At 44.6% G+C, this 20,335-nt stretch overlaps 1 pseudogene; it reads right to left on the bottom strand.

Moving 5' to 3' along the window:
* LOC120043309 overlaps positions 1–13,186 on the bottom strand; it is a 50,096-nt pseudogene extending 36,910 nt beyond the window's left edge.
* Positions 13,187–20,335: the final 7,149 nt, after the last annotated feature.

Here is a 20,335-nt window from a genome sequence, read left to right as displayed (position 1 = left end):
TTTTGTCTGTAAGACAATATGCTTGTAATTGTTGAATGTTCCATTAAGCGCTTAATGAAAAATGTCCGGAAAAGGTGAAGGGAGAGGTTTCACTCGCGGCAAAATCTGTCTAAAACAAGACAAATGCTTTTGTGTCGCCTGCCTTCCAGCCTTGGGATGACTACCATTGTTAGGGCGGTAAAATAAGCATCTTAACATTATATACACATCGCTTGATAGTATTTTCTGTTGGTCACGTCATTTTACTGTTTGAAGAAAATGTACCCGTTTGTTAACCAGTTAATGAGGGTCCGTTAGTCGGCAGCAAAATTGACCAAAATTTGAATCCCCATTTCTGATGCATTTACAAATGATTAAATAATGATTAATAACATAATAACCCCTTAACAAATGGAACCTTATGGTAAATTGTTAACAAAAAAATTATAAGAAAATAGATTTAAAGGTTTATCAATTATGGATTTCACATCAATCCTTCCGCTCCGCATGTCTACAAAATAATAGGCTACATCTCGTATTCACACATCAATACGAACAGCTCAGAATCATCATAAAGTATAGCACATTAGCCCAACAGCTAGTCTCTTACCCATCCCTGGAGCTTTCCCAGGGTTGATGTCCCTGCCTCCCATCCCAGTGGGCTGCCTCCCAGGCACAGAGTTGATGTCCCTGCCTCCTATCCCAGTGGGCTGCCTCCCAGGTCCAGGCTGCTGTAGAGCTGGTGGCCCCTGCTGCTGTTGGGTCGGTGGTCCTGCTCCCTGCATTTCTGGCTGATGACCAGCGGGAGTGCCATTCTTCTCCCACAGGTTGACAGTCTTGTTATTAAACTGGCTGGGGTCTCCCCAAGCCGACGTCCCATCGTCAATGTCCATCTTCCGGCTAATGAATTGCGGTGACGGTTCCTCCCACCCGCTGGACTCTGGCCCTTCCCCTCCCCCAGGGCCACTGGGGTTGGGTCCGGCAATCCAGCCCGAGCTGCTTTGGTTCTGGTGCTGAGGGCCCGGTTGTCTCACCCAGCCCCCTCCTCCTCCAGGTTCCAGCGCTTGTTGCGGTGGGGGCTGCTGGGGCTGTGATTGTTGTTGCTGCTGCGGTGCCATGGCGCCTTTCACAGAAGCCGTCTGGCTGTTTGGCATCGGTGACGGGTGCATCTTCCCACCTCCACCCCAACGCCCCTGGTGGGGTTTGGTACATCCCATGTCCCCCCCCACCCCTCCTCCGCCCCCCCCACCTGTACCGCCTGCCCCCCAGGATCTCCTCGGGGCTCCCTCGTCCCAGCTACCCCACGTACCGACTTCTGAGTCTCCCCCACCGGAGTTACCTCCACCTCCTCCTTTCCTATCCTCTCCCCATCCTCCACCGCTGGATTTAGGCTCTCCCCAGTCTCCCCCACCCCTGTCCCTCTGCCCACCCCACCCTCCTCCATCCCGCCCCATCTCCTTCCATCCTCCTCCTGTCCCCTTCTCCTCCTGGCCGCCTCCCCAGCCACCAACTCCTCCTCCACCTTGGTTACCCTGTTGTCCATTATCTCCCCACCCTCCTCCACCACCTCCTCTACTGCGTTCCCTCCCACCACCCCACTCCGACCCTTCGTTCCCCCATCCTTTTCCTTGACTCTCCCCTGGTCCTACCCCACCCCAGCCTCCTGTAGGCTTCCCCTGGCCTGGTCCAAGGCCACCGCCTCCTACCATACCCGCTCCAGTGGTCATTGACCCAGATTGAGTGACGCCAGGAGGGTTTCTCATGTTGGAGCCTAGGGGAGGTGGTCCTTGGTTGGGCATGGAGTTGCTGCCACTACTGCTGCCGTTGTTACCAATCTCCCAGCCCTCCCCGGAGCCACCAGGGGTCCCCAGGGAAGGGTTGGAGTTCAGGTTGGGAGCTGAGCCAGGGAGAGGGGTAGGAGCCATTGGATCAGTAGTTGTAGCAGAGCCAGTGGAGTATTGAGAAGATGGACCTATGGGAGGTGGAGCGTTTTGGGATGACGCAGACGACCCAGACCCTCCTTTTCCTGGTTCTAGGTCCCAGGCCACGTTCTGTCTGATCTGGGTCTGGCCCCAGCCCGTGTTGGAGAGGACGCGCGGGTCCAGGTCACTGCGGCTCAGCATTGCCTGTAAGGCCACGTCAGGGTTGGGCGGCGGGGGGTGGGAATACCGGTGGTGACCGTACCCGTGGTGCTGATTGCCGCTGCCTCTGGAGTTTCCCCCACCGCTGGATGAATGACCTCCTCCTCTACCGCCCTTGCCTCCCCCCCACTCCCCTGTGTCCCCCCCTGCCCCTCCGTCCCCCTTCTGATTGTCCCAAGCTCTTGTCGTAGTGGTGGATGTTGTCAGAGAGGAAGAGGCGGCAGGGGGGTTGCTGCCCCCACTGCTGCTGCTGCTACTGCTGCGGCCTCCGACACCACCAGCCTCCCCTCCTGGATTTCCACCTCCACCCATCCCACCTGAATTACCTCCCCAGTCTCCAACTGAAGACCCTCGCTCTACTCCTGCAACCCCTCCCTGAGATACCCCGGGGGTTTGAGTGCTACCCCCACTTCCAGCGCCCCATGATTTCCCTCCACTACCCCCCTGCGCGCTGTACTTCCACCCCGAGCCTCCACCACCCTCAGCAGCTCCCCCTTCCCAACCATCAGTCCTTGAGGCACCCGTTTTGGAGTTAGCAGCAGGGAAAGGCTGGCCTCCCCAAGAGGAGGATGAGGTTTGGGAGGCAGCGAGGTTCTCTCCACCATTGCCTCCTCCCCCACAGTCTGTATCGGCTCCCTCCCCTGTCCCCACGTTTTTTGGTCCTGCTCCGGTCTCCAGTGCCGCTCCACCCCAACCCCCATCCGACGGGTGCTCTCTGTCTCTGGATTGCATTTGGTGAAGTTGGTGCTGATGAGCAGATTGATTCACAGCTAGAGGTGGGTTCCCCAGACCCGGGGCAGAGAGACACCCAGCCAGGCTCTGGAGAAGGGAAGGGGAGGGGGCACCCTCAGAGGAAGCTGCCCCAACCCCATCCTGCTGCACCAGGGCAGGCCAGGCGGAAGGGTTGGCATTTGGGTTGAAGTTGGCACCAGGGATCACCCCACTGCCACCAAGGGAGCCATCAGGGCCCACTGGCAGAGGGGAGGCTTTGGGAATGGAGGGCAATGATGCCCCTGGAGGACCCTGTGAGGCAGCAGATCCCCACACCACACTGACGGACAGCATACATTCATTGGGCATTGAGAACGAGGAAGTGGGTGATGGGGGACTGCCAGGATCGCCACCTTTCCACGAGGCACTGCTGTTCGGCACTCCACCACCGCCCTCACCCGACGAAGCACTACCACTTCCTGTCCCGGAAGCTTCACCTCCTCCTGCTCCGTTCCCGTCGCCAACGGCAATGCTAGGCCATTCCTCCAGGTCCGAGCCGTCCACAATGACCTTCTCCCTGCCCTGAGAGGAGGGAAGGCTGCCAGAGCCAACCCCCCACGTGGAATTTGCATAATTGGAAGAAGTAGTAGAAGAAGCAGCGATTGATGAGGAGGATGAGGTGAGGGGCAGTGAGGGTGCAGCTGGACCCACATAGCCTGGACTAGAATCTGAACGGGAAACATAAAAGGCACATTATTAAAATGGAAGGTTAAATAAACATCTACTGTTGCCCAATTGTATAAGTCTGGGACACAGAAATAACTTTTTTTTTTTACCAAAACATTATACCAAGAATGAAATAGGAAGGTATAGGATTCACTTTTAAAGTATTTGAACAGAGTCTAAACTTGCATGATGCTCCATGTCGGGACTCGTTCCAGACACCTACCTGGGGCAGCAGCCATGGTTGCATTGGGGCAGTCTCCCCCTCCTCCCCCTGGCCCGGTGCCTCCCCCCAGTAGCATGGAGGACAGCGGCGGCTGGCCCCTCTTCAGTAGCACTTTGTGGTCTTGCTGGCAGCGGAATCGCGGGGGCACTTCGCGGGGCATGTAGCGCTGGGAGGCCTGGGTGCCTGCTGCGGGGGGCTGTCCGTTTGCCACCGCCGGCCGCTTCGCATTGTTCCCACCCTGGGGGGGGGCGACGCCTGCAGCCGCGGTGGCAGGGGAGGGGGACGCCGAGGGGGTGGGTCCAGGGCTGGGAGAAGCAGAGCTGGGGGCAGCAGGAGACTGGGTGGACGAGGGCTTGGTCAATTCTGGCACTGCATGACGAAGGAGAAGAGTTATAGAAGTCATTAAGGTGCATAGAGGAAAGAAATAGTGATGTGAAATTCAAAGGAAATGTCCTGACGGATAATAAACAGTGTACAAAACATTAAAAACACCTGCTCTTTCCATGACAGACTGACCAGGCGAATCCAGGTGAAAGCTATGATCCCTTATGTCACTTGTTAAATCCACTTCAAAATCAGTGTAGATGAAGGGGAGGAGACAGGTTAAAGAAGGATTTTTAAGCCCCGAGACAATCGAGATGAATTGTGTATGTGTCATTCAGAGTGTGAATGGGCAAGACAAAAGATTTAAGTGCCTTTGAACTGGGTATGGTAGTAGGTGTCAGGAGCAACGGTTTGTGTCAAGAACAGCAACACTGCTGGGTTTTTCATGCACAACAATGTGTGCATCAAGAATGGTCCACTACCCAAAAGGACATCCAGCCAACTTGAGGAAAGCATTGGAGTCAACATGGGCCAGCATCCCTGTGAAACACTTGACACCTTGTGGAGTTCATGCCCAGACGAATTGAGGCTGTTCAGAGGGCAAAAGAGGGTGCAACTAAATATTAGAAAGGGGTTCTTAATGTTTTGTACACAGTGTACAGCATTGCATGTAGCCATCATCTTCATTTGAAATAAGGGCAGCAGGTAGCCTAGTGGTTAGACTGTTGGGACAGTAATGAAAAGGTTGATTGTTCGAATCCGCGAGGTGAAAAAACCTGACCTTGAACAAGGCAGTTAACCACCACCAACAAAGGCAGCCCCCCGCACCTCTGAGGGGTTGAGTTAAATTCAGAAGACATATTTTTGTTGAATGCAACTAAACAACGGGCCAGACCGGGGTTCAAATAATGTGGCCGAATATACAGTGCCGTGAAAAAGTATTTCCGCCTTTCTAATTTTCTCTAGTTTGGATATTTTTGATTGTGAATGTTAGATCTTAAACCAAAACCTAATATTAGATAAAGGGAACTGGAGTCTACAAATATCAAAAAATATATATTTTATTTATTTAACAAAGTTCCGCAACACCCAATTCCCCTGTGTGAAAAAGTAATTGCTAACCATTAATTGGTTGTGCCACCTTTAGCTGAAATGACTGCAACAAAATGCTTAGTGTATTTGTTGATCAGTCTCTCACATCGCTGTGGAGGAATTTTGGCCTACTCTTTCATGCAGAACTGCTTTAACTCAGCGACATGAGGGTTTTCAAGCAGATAGCATTGTTGATTTCACCAGTCACATTATGAAACTTACTGGTAGTCCCCAGTCACATGCTGTTTGTTTACAAGCACACGACGACGGGAGACCGGAGCCTTGATTCACTTCACTGTTGTGCAGGACACACTAGGTTATCTAGTTACAGAGAATCCCCTCCTGGATCAAGAGTCTTGCTGTCTAATATTTGTTTTGGGTGTGCAGCAAACTGAGTAGCATTTTTTTTGTTACATGTATAACTTTATGCGATGGGATGTCTGTCCTGCAAATGGTTTGTCAGAGACCGTTTAAACCGTTTAAAATGTTTGCAATGCGCTCGTTAGCATTTAGCTAATATTCTCTATAGGATTTTACAAGTACTTGTTAGCATTTTAAACTTCAAAAAACAGCAAGAGGTCATTGTGTTCAGTGCCAGTATTACCAAATATCTCGGGATGGCACAAGGTTGGTATGAAGGTATGACCATCTGGATACCACCCAAGCCTAACTTGAAACTTTTTTCTACTTATTTCCCCTAGGGCTATACAGACCTGGGTTCAAATGCATGGAATATTTCAACATTTGTATTTGAAAAAAACACTTGTCTGTGCAGTTGAGAATTTTTCAAATACAGTACCAGTCAAAAGTTTGGACACACCTACTCATTCAAGGATTTTTACTAATTTCTACATTGTAGAATAATAGTGAAGACATCAAAACAATGAAATAACACATGAAATGTAGCATCTACAAAAGGTGTTAAATCAAAAAATATTTTTGAATTTAGATTCTTCAAAGTAGCCACCCTTTGCACTATTGGCATTCTCTCAACCAGCTTCACCTGGATTGCCTTTCCAACTGTCTTGAAGGAGTTCCCAGATATGCTGAGCACTTGTTGGCTGCTTTTCCTTCAGTCTGGGGTCCAACTCATCCCAAACCATCTCAATTGGGTTGAGGTCAGGTGATTGTGGAGGCCAGGGCATCTGATGCAGCACTCCATCACGCTCTTCTTGGTCAAAGAGCCCTTACACAGCCTGGAGGTGTGTTTTGGGTCATTGTCCTGTTGAAAAACAAATGATAGTCCCACTAAGCTCAAACCAGATGGGATGGTGTAACGCTGTAGAATGCTGTGGTCGCCATGCTGGTTAAGTGTGCCTTGAATTCTAAATAAAACACAGACAGTGTCACGAGCAAAGCACCCCCACACCATCACACCTCCTCCATGCTTCACGGTGAGAACCACACATGCAGAGATCATCCGTTCACCTACTCCGCGTCTCACAAAGACGCAGAGTAGGCGGTTGAAACCAAAAATCTTTAATTTGGACTCACCAGACCAAAGGACAGTTTTCCACCAGTCTAATGTCCATTGCTCGTGTTTCTTGGCCCAAGCAAGTCTCTTCTTATTGATGTCCTTTAGAAGTGGTTTCTTTGCAGCAATTCGACCATGAAGGCCTGATTCACACAGTCTCCTCTGAACAGTTAATGTTGAGATGTGTCTGTTACTTGAACTCTGTGAAGCATTTATTAAGGCTGCAATCGGAGGTGCAGTTAACTCTAATGAACGTATCCTCTGCAGCAGAGGTAACTCTGGGTCTTCCTTCCCTGTGGCAGTCCACATGAGAGCCAGTTTCATCATAGCACCTGGTTTTTGCAACTGCACTTGAAGAAACATTCAAAGTTCTTGACATTTTCCGGATTGACTGACCTTCATGTCTTAAAGTAATGATTGACTGTCGTTTCTCTTTGCTTATTTGAGCTGTTCTTGCCATAATATGGACTTGGTCTTATACCAAATTTGGGCTATCTTCTGTATACCATCCCTACCTTGTCACAACACAACTGATTGGCTCAAGCGCATTAAGGAGGAAAGAAATTCCACAAATTAACTTAAGGCACACCTGTCAATTGAAATGCATTCCAGGTGACTACCTCATGAAGCTGGTTGAGAGAATGCCAAGAGTGTGCAAAATTATCATCAAAGCAACGGGTGGCTACTTTAAAGAATCTCAAATATATTTTGATTTGTTTAACACTTTTTTGGTTACTACATGATTCCATGTGTTATTTCATAGTTTTGATGTCTTCAATACTATTTTGCAATGTAGAAAATAGTAAAAATAAAGAAATACCCTGGAAAGAGTAGGTGTCCAAACTTTTGACTGGTACATGCCAATACTTTCCAAATGTATTCCAATATTCAACTACTTGTGAGAATGACGGAAGAGGGAAAGAAACTGTTGTTTATCTGCTGGATAGTGTGTCACTGCAGTGACAAAGTACAAAACCAACAGCATAAACAAACAGTCTAGGACACCCAGAACTAAAATCTTTCATAACTGTGTCAGATGCTTGATGAAGTTCTGGGGAGAGACGAATGTTAGAAAATGTACTTTAGAGACTAGCAAGGTCTCCCCCGCTCTAAACGGAAACTCAGCCAGTTTCGGGCCAATCTACCATCCCCTTACAAAATTCGAAAGAAGCGAGCACCTGCGAAATCGTGATTCGTCCAAACAACAAGTAATGAAAAATCTGCACACTGGAACAAATTTCCTCATTAGTAGTCTTAACCCAAAGTTTGTCGACAGATGTTACCATTTATGTTACGTGCATCTGTCTACGAGAACTTATAAACAAACTGAAGGAATAAGACTCAAACACAAAAATTGCTGGCGTTGATAATGACAAGACCGGCATAAGCTGACAAACAGGTGGGACCTTGTGAACATAGCAACCAGGTGAATCTAGCAGAGGATACAAAGATACTGCTCACCTTTGTTTTTTTGCTCTGCAACCTGAAACAAGACAAATGTACATCAGTTGCCAAATATGGAAATATTACAAGAAAACGTCAAGAAAACATGAATGTGCATATTCTTACTCATTCATTAATCACAAACAGCACTGTTTGAACGGCACAGGTGTAGGCACGGTTATTTGAGTACTCAAATATCCAAACGGACGTTAGTATTAGATTACTTGGGAGAGAATAATTTATTTTAAAGGCTTTGCCTAAAATTCAATAAAATTATATATGACATTGCTACAGAGCCTATAAGGATAGAGCGTTACATTAAAAATGTTATGAGTGTGCCCCATAAAAATAAAAATCACCAGTAGCCTTCACACGTGTAGCTTGTTGTTACTGTCGGTCAATCAAAACGGCACTACAGTCAGAGGCTTCATGTGCAGCAAGTAAAGAGGGAGATTTCTAATCAATGCAAAACAGAATTACATGTACGGAATTAAGTTGGCTAAATGAGAAAGAGTTGACTACACTGATCAACCAACAGGTAGGTTGTCATATGAATGGAGTTATTGTAGACATTGGACGGGGAGTGCAGCAAAAGAGCCTCAAATAGCCTTGCTACTGTAGCTTGCTAGCTGGCTAACAGCTGGTTAATGTAGCTAGCTAGCTTCTTTACAACGATTTGATGAAGTCAAGAAAGGCACTACCAGATGGTACGATAGATAACCTATGGCAGCAACAAGTTGGTCTATCTATCGCGAGTCGATTTGGCTGCCCCCCCCCCCCTCTCTCTGTGCAGCCCAGCGGCCCTCTCGAGTCACATAAGCAGGTTCCATTCAAGTAAAAAATATACAAAAAACAATTTCAAAAAAATCTCTTTAAAACACATGGATTTCCAAAGTACAGATATCTGAAAAAATAATGATATTAATCAAACTTAATTTTAAATGCCCATCCCTACACAGGTGGGTGATGAAAACCAGTAAAATGTGTGTGGCAGTGGCATTGACTCATTAAAAGAGTACTGTGGTCTGGACAGAGCACCAGGCATAACAAGACTAATTGACGATCTAGTCATTAAATGTAATTCACTTCACTAGGGTAGGGGGCAGCATTTGGAATTTTGGATGAAATGCATGCCCAAATTAAACTGCCTGCTTCTCGGGCCCAGAATATATGATATGCATATAACTGGTAGATTTGGATAGAAAACACTCTAAAGTTTCCAAAACTGTTAAAATAGTGTCTGTGAGTATAACAGAACTGATTTGGCAGGTGAAAACCTGAGAAAAATGCCATCAGGAAGTAGTTTTTGTTTTGTAGTTTTCTATTCAATGCCATTACATTGACTTAGGACTCAAATTGCAGTTTCTATGCCTTCCACTAGATGTCAACAGTCTTTAGAAATTGTTTCAGGCTTGTTTTCTGAAAAATGAAGTAGTAAGAGCAGTCTGAACGAGTGGACCCTGAAGTGTCACAGAGCTTTTTCATGCGTGCGACCGAGAGAGTGCGTTTCTTGTTTACCTTTTAAATAGACAACGTTATTGTCCGGTTGAAATTTTATCGATTATTTAGGCTAAAAACAACCTGAGGTTTGAATATAAACATTGTGTGACATGTTTCTATGAACTTTACGGATACAAATTTGATTTTTTTTGTCTTCCTGTTTTGATTGCGTTTGAGCCTGTGGATTACTGAAGAAAACACAAACAAAACAGAGGTTTTTGGATATAAAGAGACTTTATCGAACAAAAGGAACATTTATTGAGTAAATGAATGTCTGCTGAGTGCAACCATATGAAGATCATCAAAGGTAAGGGATTAATTTTATCTCTATTTCTGACATGTGTAACTGTTCTACTTGGCTAGCTACTGTTTGTAATGATTTGTCTAGTGGGCTATGTTCTCAAATAATCGTACGGTATGCTTTCGCCGTAAAGCATTTTAAAAATCTGACACCGTGGTTGGAATCACAAGAAGTTAACCTTTAAACCTATGTAAAATATGTTTTGTTTTCTGACTTGTTTTTTTTATTTTTATAATGAGTATTTCTGTATTTGAATTTGGCGTGGCTGTTGAAGAGGTGGGACGCTACCGTCTCACGTGCACAAGAGAGATTAAATTAAATACAACTTTGAAATACTGAATGTGCCCCAGCTGGCCAGGCCATCACAACTAGGTGAGACTTGTGTGCAAACTTCAGTTATAAGAAAAATGGCAAGACTGCAACAATTTAAACTTGTCATTTTTGTTCTCCACCTTTATTTAAGCATCATTCAGTGTAAAGTTGGATGTTGGCATGGAAACATCTTTACCTTCTGAGAGGCTTCCCTTTTCCTTTTGTCTTCTTTCTTCCTTTTTTTGTCTTCCATGAACTACTGTTCCCTTTCCTGATACTCCTTTCTGGGGGGAGAGAAGAAAAACACATTGCTAACCACAAACCCGTGCAACAGTCCTTAGAACAATCAGTGTTCCTTGTGCCGCCACAATTGCTAAATGATTCATGACCTAGGTCTCAGATGATTACTGGACACGTGCTGTACTGTTCATACAGTAATTATCCACATAATTAACATGCAGGAAATTCCAGGCTTATCCTCCCCTCAAAGCCTTGTTAGCCAATGTAATAAGGAAGGAGTTTTCAGGTCTTGTCATAAGCGTCAAAGGCTAAAGGCCCAGTCCTGTTGAAAAGGCAGGGTCACAGTTGCTCTTATTTTTTTTAATAAAATGTGCATCTTTATTTTTTATTTTTTACTCCAGATACAAACTTCTACATACGAACAACTTACAGACAAACAATGACTACATCTCCTCTGCCCAGACCAGCATGCTCACACCCCAATCCCTAGTGCTTGCATGCTCACAGCCCTACCCCAGACCAGCATGTTCACACCCCCAGTGCCTGCATGCTCACACCCCTACCCCAGACCAGCATGTTCACACCCCCAGTGCCTGCATGCTCACATCCCTACCCCAGCATGTTCACACCCCCATCCCTAGTGCCTGCATGCTCACACCCCCACCCCCACCCCATCCCTAGTGCCTGCTCACACCCCTACCCCAACCCAGACCAGCATGTTAACATCCCCATCCCTAGTGCCTGCATGCCCACACCCCTACCCCAGATCAGCATGTTCACACCCCCATCCCTAGTGCCCACACCCCTACCTCAGACTAGAGGTCGACCGATTAAATCGGAATGGCCGATTAATTAGGGCCGATTTCAAGTTTTCATAACAATCGGAAATCGGTATTTTTGGGCGCCGATTTGCCGTTTAAAAATATATATATATATTTTTTTTATACCTTTATTTAACTAGGCAAGTCAGTTAAGAACACATTCTTATTTTCAATGACGGCCTAGGAACGGTGGGTTAACTGCCTTGTTCAGGGGCAGAACGACAGATTTTCACCTTGTCAGCTCGGGGGATCCAATCTTGCAACCTTACAGTTAACTAGTCCAACGCAATAACGACCTGCACTCCACAAGGAGACTGACTGCCTGTTACGCGAATGCAGTAAGCCAAGGTAAGTTGCTAGCTAGCATTAAAAACTTCTTATAAAAAACAATCAATCATAACCACTAGTTAACTACACATGGTTGATGATATTACTAGATATTATCTAGCATGTCCTGCGTTGCATATAATCTGACTGAGCATACAAGTATCTAAGTATCTGACTGAGCGGTGGTAGGCAGAAGCAGGCGCGTAAACATTCATTCAAACAGCACTTTCGTGCGTTTTGCCAGCAGCTCTTCGTTGTGCGTCAAGCATTGCGTTGTTTATGACTTCAAGCCTATCAACTCCCGAGATGAGGCTGGTGTAACCGAAGTGAAATGGCTTGCTAGTTAGCGCGCGCTAATAGCGTTTCAAACATCACTCGCTCTGAGCCTTCTAGTAGTTATTCCCCTTGCTCTGCATGGGTAACGCTGCTTCGATGGTGGCTGTTGTCGTTGTGTTGCTGGTTCGAGCCCAGGGAGGAGCGAGGAGAGGAACGGAAGCTATACTGTTACACTGGCAATACTAAAGTCCCTATAAGAACATCCAATAGTCAAAGGTTAATGAAATACAAATGGTATAGATGGAAATAGTCCTATAATAACTACAACCTAAAACTTCTTACCTGGGAATATTGAAGACTCATGTTAAAAGGAACCACCAGCTTTCATATGTTCTCATGTTCTGAGCAAGGAACTGAAACGTTAGCTTTCTTACATAGCACATATTGCACTTTTACTTTCTTCTCCAACACTTTGTTTTTGCATTATTTAAACCAAATTGAACATGTTTCATTATTTATTTGAGGCTAAATTGATTTTATTGATGTATTATATTAAGTTAAAATAAGTGTTCGTTCAGTATTGTTGTAATTGTCATTATTACAAATAAATAAATAAAAATCGTCTGATTAATCGGTATCGGCTTTTTTAGTCCTCCAATAATCGGTATCGGCGTTGAAAAATCATAAATCAGCCGACCTCTACCCCAGACCAGCATGTTCACACTCCCATCCCTAGTGCCCACACCCCTACCACAGACCAGCATGTTCACACCCCCATCCCGAGTGCCTGCATGCTCACAACCTTACCCCAAACCAGCATGCTCACACCCCCACCCCAGCATGCTCACACCCCCACCCCATCCCTAGTGCCTGCATACTCACAACCTTTCCCCAGGCCAGTATGCTCACCCCTACCATCCCTAGTGCCTGCATGCTCACAACCTTACCCCAGACCAGCATGCTCACACCCCTACCCCAGCATGCTCACACACCTACCCCATCCATAGTGCCTACTCACACCCCTACCGCAGCATGTTCACACCCCCATCCCTTGTGCTTGCATGTTCACACCCCATCCTGAGTGCCCACACCCCTACCCCAGACCAGCATGTTCACACCCCCAGACCTAGTGCCTGCATGTTCACACCCCCATCCCTAGTGCCTGCATGCTCACACCCCTAGCCCAGCCCAGCATGTTCACAACCTTACCCCAGACCAGCATGCTCACACCCCCGTCCATAGTGCCTGCATGCTCACACCCATACCCCAGCCCAGCATGCTCACACCTCCATCCATAGTGCCTGCATGCTCACACACATACCAGCATGTTCACACCCTTATCCCTAGTGCCTGCATGCTCACACCCCCATCCCTAGTGCCTGCATGCCCACACCCCCACCCCAGCATTCTCACACCCCTACCCCATCCCTAGTGCCTGCATGCCCACACCCCTACCCCATCCCTAGTGCCTGCTCACACCCCTACCCCAGGCCAGCATGTTAACAGCCCCATCCCTAGTACCTGCATGCTCACACCCCTACCCCAGCATGTTAACACCCCCATTCCTAGTGCCTGCATTATAGTTGGCCACTTTGCCTTAAAGTGTACCAATGTGTTTCTCAGTTGCCCATGCTATTTCAACAATAAATAATTTAGATTTGTTTGTGTTAAAGGGGGAGTGATTTCAACGTTGTTAGTATGTTTTTTCTTTCTTGGTGAGTGATAAGAGAATCATCCAGCCCATTGGGTATCTCACTACACCCCATATACCATGTCTTGAAATATGCAGAGAGAAATGTTATTGCTACGCCCATAACTTTGGACTTAGCATTCCCAGAAAACATGGATTATTGAGTCATTATTAGTTTTATACTAAGTTAGTTTTATACTACATGCCGTTGAGCTGTAGAATTTGTGAATTTTTTCTCTTGCATAATACATTTTATACATTCATTTATTCTGTATTAAGCATACATTTTCATTAACTATAATTTCGTTAGTTATGCTCGAACTTTCCCCTCCATCTTGTGCCAACATCAGTTCTTTAAGTCTTGGTTCCAATCGTTTATATTTTTTTCAAAGAGATTGTCGGTTAGATATGCTCTCTGCAAGGTTTTGTATTTCTTCTTAATCATATGAACATCCTTTAGCGACTCAAATAGGATTACCTCAAGGTTGCTCTGATGTTCAAAAGATTTTCTAAAGCCATGTTTTTAAACTTATGTCTTAATGTTTGCTAGCCTATACCACGTTTCCCAAACCCGGTCTTGGGGAACCCCTTGGGTGCACCTTTTAGGTTTTGCCCTAGCACTACATAGCTGATCTAAACAATCAAAGCTTGATGATGAGCTGGTTATTTGAATCAGCTGTGTAGTGCTAGGGCAAAAAAAAAAAACATGCTCCCAGGGGTGGACCCAGGAAACCCTGGCCTATACAATGCTGTCATCAGGGCTATGGTAAGGGATCTGAAGTCTGGCTGCATTGACACACCTATTAGAATTCAGGTACTGTTTCTGAAAGGCCAGACATGCTAAATAAGGTTGTTATGTAGCTAAAGGAATCCATAACCATGCATTACAACCAAAAACCGTGTTTGCACATCACAAATAGACATGACACCACACTATTGATAAGAGTTAAGTGGACATAATGGACAATGCTTTGCAAATTACCTGTAACGGAAAACGAAACTAATAATGATGAGTGTGCAGCTGTTTGTGGCCCTTCTTTCTCAGTGACATAGCTACAGCCACGGGCCACAGTGGTCATGATTTCGGAGGCTCTGGTCAGAGGAAGGCTTATGTAACTAGTTAGCTGCAACAGCTATCCTTCAAGCATGTACATATGTCAACCTTTCGTGCATGGGAATAAACGACATAGCTAGCCAACTATACAAGTATGAAGGTGCAACAATATAGCTAGCTAACTTATCGAAAATCGCAGCTTGCTAATGCTAAGCCCTGGCGTTTGCCATTCAGCAACCGTGGCTAGCAACAAAAATTCTGCATGTCGATGGTTGTCGGCTATCGTTATGAAGGTATGGCGGGCTAAAGAATTGACACATGACACGGAAAACGGGCTCAGATCAAGAAACCGAGTAGTTAGTTAACGTTAGCTTAACTTGCTAATGGAAATGAACCAATACTCATATTTTAGTGTATGCGGGGTCTTGCACCGATCAAGCAAAGTAAATGAAATAAGACGTAGCTATTTAGCTAGCTATATCGACCAGCTAGCTAGACATATTGTAACGGCTAACTGCTAAACTGAGCTAACTACCAAGACAACACCACCGTCTATATTTTTGAAAATGCAAGTATACCAGCATAATTTACTGCAAGATTACGACCCAGACTCCGGAGTTATCTAACTAGCTACATTACTTCATTCGTGAGCGGAATCAAAGCAATCTATCCAAAGGCAAGAGAACTTCTCTAGATGCTCACTCGCGCAACGACATCCATTCGGTTGCATAGCAAACTAGCTAACGTTGGTCATATTTTGGCACCTTTGTCGACAGAAAATGTATGCGTTACAACTATGGAATATGCATGCAGCTAACAAACAACTTTAGACATGTTAACTAAATGATACTCACCTCAGGAATCACATATGAAATATAGCTGGCGTGTTAGCTAGCTAAAGAAGCAAATATTATTTCCCCTTTCATCTGCTGTGGCTAAAGTGCTTCAGTGCGAAATCCTAGTTGAGGAAACATGAAAAACAACCTAAACTAATAATGAACTATGTGGCTAACAAAGACAAATACTCGTTGGTGCTCTTGATTTGTAAATACGATGATAACGTAAACCTAGCTAATGTGCAGAATAATTCGTTTTTAAAGCTCTGGAAAGTCAGTTGGTTGACGGTCGGCCATTTTGCTGCTCTGTATGAATCGAATGTCTCGCCCACAAGAGTTCTAGCACATATAGAAAATGAGCCAGATATTTCACCGGATGTACAAATGTGAAGCATCCGGTTAGCGTTTCCAATCACTACCAAATTTGATGATGAGAGGAAGCCCAGTGGCCGGCAGTGGGAGAAGATGGAGCGAAATGGATTTGGGCCGACATTCTGTACATTTCCTCATCGATGAAACATTTTATCTCCATACAGTATTCTGTTTCCAAAACTACAATCCGTTACGAACAGATTGGACTAAGTTTATTAGATTTTACCCTTTGCCAAAGTTTTAAAAAATTGCGTTCTTTAGAAGGAGTGCAAAGGCGAATTTAGTTATTGCACACGCTGAGTAGAAGTTCCCTAACTCAAATATGCAAATATATGTTAGAACGCGGATCTCGCTAGCTCGTGCTTGGCTCTGCCCACCTCCTTGCTTGTTCTGCCCACTATGATTAACTTGCTCCCATTGGAAACGACAGGCTCTCGTCTATCTTGGGTTAGTTATAAAAATCTTTGCTTCTATGGTCTCGGCAGCAGCAAGCTCGCTCTCTCTCTCTCTGACGGGAGTATACGGGCTTGTGGTGAGGCCGATTTTTGTCCTTCATTTAAACAACGGTGGAGTTAGTTTCTTTCATATAGCATCATTACCATTAGACAAGAATACCCTACAGTCAAATAAAAAAAACTTACAGTCAAATAAAATACCTATTTTAATAATGTTCATATGGGTTGAAGTATGGACAGTCGACACTAACTGGCAACAACTCACATGTGCTGCCGAGGGCTGTTTCGTAATGACGTCATATTTAAACATTTCGGCCATAAAAATGCAACAAAAGTTTTAAGATCATGGATTTGGTATTCTAAACGTCTAGATGCCCCGCCCCCCCCCCTATTATTTAGAGGTATTGATTGGAGTAAAAAGTCCTGAGAGTGGCGCAAGACTTCACTACACATTTCTTGCTTTTCTCTCCTGAATAATCCTTTCCCTTGGAGCTCATGTCACCATATCAGGTTGGTAACTGGGCATTTCCTTGTAAAACGCCCCATTAGGACCAACATGTGAAGTTCATAGGAGCATAATAAAGTATTTGTCAAATGAAAGCTAACAGTCTATATTTCTGGGGAAAGTAAAGGCTTTGATTTCTGGTAAAACATACGGAAAAGGGGTCATCGAAAACATCCACCAGAAAAAGTCTTAAAACGTATTAGAAATAGATCATCAAAACACATTAATGTTGAAGTAAAGACCCCTGACAACTGATATCAACATATATTTAGTTTTGGATAAATTATTTGCCTTCTGTAAGTTCTGTAAGAAACATTCCCTTGGGCCTTGTAATTCTGCCCCAATATCTTTAAGATATTTTCTAATCTCTCCCTCATGAGGAGGGAGGAAAATTAAAGTTCACAGAAGTAACAAGTAAAGGTAGACCTACCAATTAGTTATAGTGCTTTTACTGATATCATGTTTGTTTATGAATTATTAAGTGATTGTCAAATCGGTAACGGAATTACCGCAATTACATTTTCTACAATGGGAAATCATAGTAGTCACAAACCACAATCGGGTCACCTGCTACTGTCCTCCCTTCCACTGGCATACTGTTGTGTTCAGCTCATAACTGTTTTCTTAATTTTTCTGTCATCTGGTGGTCAACGCAAGACTGTGAAAACAGTCTAGACAACCCCTCACTCTCCCCCTCTCTCTGTTGCTCTTTCTCTTCTCTCTGTCCAGTTAAGGCTCTCCCGAGCTTTGCTTATACCTACCATGACACCTACCACCTACGCTCTTTCCATTTACTGTAACAAGCATCCTCACCCACTGAGCACACACCGACACCGGACGTCCATGGACATCGAAAAGTAGTTGACATTTAGTCATTCCACCCTGGCCTTGATTTCAATGTCCACAGAGGTAGTTTTTTGGTCCGGACCAGCCTTAATTTCAACCTCCACAGACATGGATTTATGGTCCGGTCCTGACCGGCCTTGATTTGGCCCAAACATAGACGTCCATGAGGGGTTCAGATTTGGTCTGAATATTTCAGTTTGGACAGTACGGCACAGTACAGTACAGTACAGTAGAGCACAGAAGAGTACAGTAAGGTAAAGAAAAGTAGAGTATAATAGTTCAGTTCAATAGAGTTCAGTACAGTACAGTAGAGTTCAGTACAGTACAGTAGAGTTCAATACAGTAAAGTACAGTACAGTAGAGTTCAGTACAGTACAGTAGAGTTCAATACAGTAGAGTAGAGTTCAATACAGTAAAGTACAGTACAGTAGAGTTCAGTACAGTACAGTAGAGTTCAATACAGTAAAGTACAGTACAGTAGAGTTCAGTACAGTACAGTAGAGTTCAATACAGTAGAGTAGAGTTCAATACAGTAAAGTACAGTACAGTAGAGTTCAGTACAGTACAGTAGAGTTCAATACAGTAAAGTACAGTACAGTAGAGTTCAGTACAGTACAGTAGAGTTCAATACAGTACAATAGAGTACAGTACAGTAGAGTTCAGTACAGTACAGTAGAGTTCAGTACAGTACAGTAGAGTTCAATACAGTACAGTAGAGTTCAATACAGTAAAGTACAGTACAGTAGAGTTCAGTAAAGTACAGTACAGTACAGTACAGTACAGACAGTTCAGTACAGTACAGTAGAGTTCAGGACAGTACAGTAGAGTTCAATACAGTAAAGTACAGTACAGTAGAGTTCAGTAAAGTACAGTACAGTAGAGTTCAGTACAGTACAGTAGAGTTCAATACAGTACAGTACAGTTGAGTTCAGTACAGTCGAGTTCAGTAGAGTAAAGTACAGTACAGTACAGTACAGTAGAGCTCAGTACAGTACAGTCGAGTTCAGTACAGTACAGTCAAGTAGAGTTCAGTACATTACAGTAGAGTTCATTTCAGTATAGTACCATAGAGTTCAGTTCAGTACAAAATAGTTCAGTTAATTGCAGTACAGTAGAGTTCAGTACAGTATAGTAGAGTTCATTACAGCACAGTGCAGTAGAGTTCAGTACATTACAGTAGAGTTCAGTAGAGCTTAGTTCATTTCAGTAGAATTCATTACAGCAGAGTACAGTGGAGTTTAGTACTGTACAGTAGAGTTCAGCAGTACAGTAGAGTACAGTAGAGCACAGTACAGTAGAGTTCAGTACAGTACAGTAGAGTTCAGTACAGTATAGTAGAGTTCAGTACATTACAGTAGAGTTTAGTTCAGTACAGTAGAGTTCAGTAGAATTCAGTACAGCACAGTAGAGTTCAGTACAGTAGAGTTCAGTAAAGCACAGTAGAGTACAGTGCAGTACAGTAGAGTTCAGTACAGTACAGTAGAGTGCAGTAGAGTTCAGTAGAGTTCAGTAGAGTTCAGTACAGCACAGTACAGTACAGTATAGTTCAGCAGAGTACAGTAGAGTTCAGCACAGTACAGTGGAGTTCAGTACAGTACAGTAGAGTACAGTGCAGTAGAGTTCAGTACAGTACAGTATAGTAGAGGTCATTGCAGTACAGTAGAGTTCAGTAGAGTCCAGCAGAGTACAGTAGAGTTCAGCACCGTACAGTAGAGTTCAGTACAGCACAGTACAGTAGAGGACCCTAGAGTTCAGTACAGTACAGTAGAGTTCAGTACAGTACAGTAGAGTTCAGTACAGTACAGTAGAGTTCAATACAGTAGAGTTCAGTAAAGTACAGTACAGTACAGTAGAGTTCAGTACAGTACAGTAGAGTTCAGTACAGTACAGTAGAGTTCAATACAGTAAAGTACAGTACAGTAGAGTTCAGTAAAGTACAGTACAGTAGAGTTCAGTACAGTAAAGTACAGTACAGTACAGTTGAGTTCAGTACAGTCGAGTTCAGTAGAGTAAAGTACAGTACAGTACAGTACAGTAGAGCTCAGTACAGTACAGTCGAGCTCAGTACATTACAGTAGAGTTCATTTCAGTATAGTACCATAGAGTTCAGTTCAGTACAAAATAGTTCAGTTAATTGCAGTACAGTAGAGTTCAGTACAGTATAGTAGAGTTCATTACAGCACAGTGCAGTAGAGTTCAGTACATTACAGTAGAGTTCAGTAGAGCTTAGTTCATTTCAGTAGAATTCATTACAGCAGAGTACAGTGGAGTTTAGTACTGTACAGTAGAGTTCAGCAGTACAGTAGAGTACAGTAGAGCACAGTACAGTAGAGTTCAGTACAGTACAGTAGAGTTCAGTACAGTATAGTAGAGTTCATTACAGCACAGTACAGTAGAGTTCAGTACATTACAGTAGAGTTTAGTTCAGTACAGTAGAGTTCAGTAGAGCACAGTAGAGTACAGTACAGTACAGTAGAGTACAGTGCAGTACAGTAGAGTTCAGTACAGTAGAGTGCAGTAGAGTTCAGTAGAGTGCAGTAGAGTGCAGTACAGCACAGTAGAGTACAGTAGAGTTCAGTAGAGTACAGTAGAGTTCAGTACAGTACAGCACAGTACAGTACAGTATAGTTCAGCAGAGTACAGTAGAGTTCAGCACAGTACAGTGGAGTTCAGTACAGTACAGTAGA

The sequence above is a fragment of the Salvelinus namaycush genome, unplaced genomic scaffold (assembly GCF_016432855.1).
Source record: "Salvelinus namaycush isolate Seneca unplaced genomic scaffold, SaNama_1.0 Scaffold898, whole genome shotgun sequence".
In the NCBI taxonomy this organism is placed as follows: domain Eukaryota; kingdom Metazoa; phylum Chordata; class Actinopteri; order Salmoniformes; family Salmonidae; genus Salvelinus; species Salvelinus namaycush.
The sequence above is the reverse complement of the archived record's forward strand: the minus strand, read 5'-3'. Positions and strand labels throughout refer to the sequence as shown.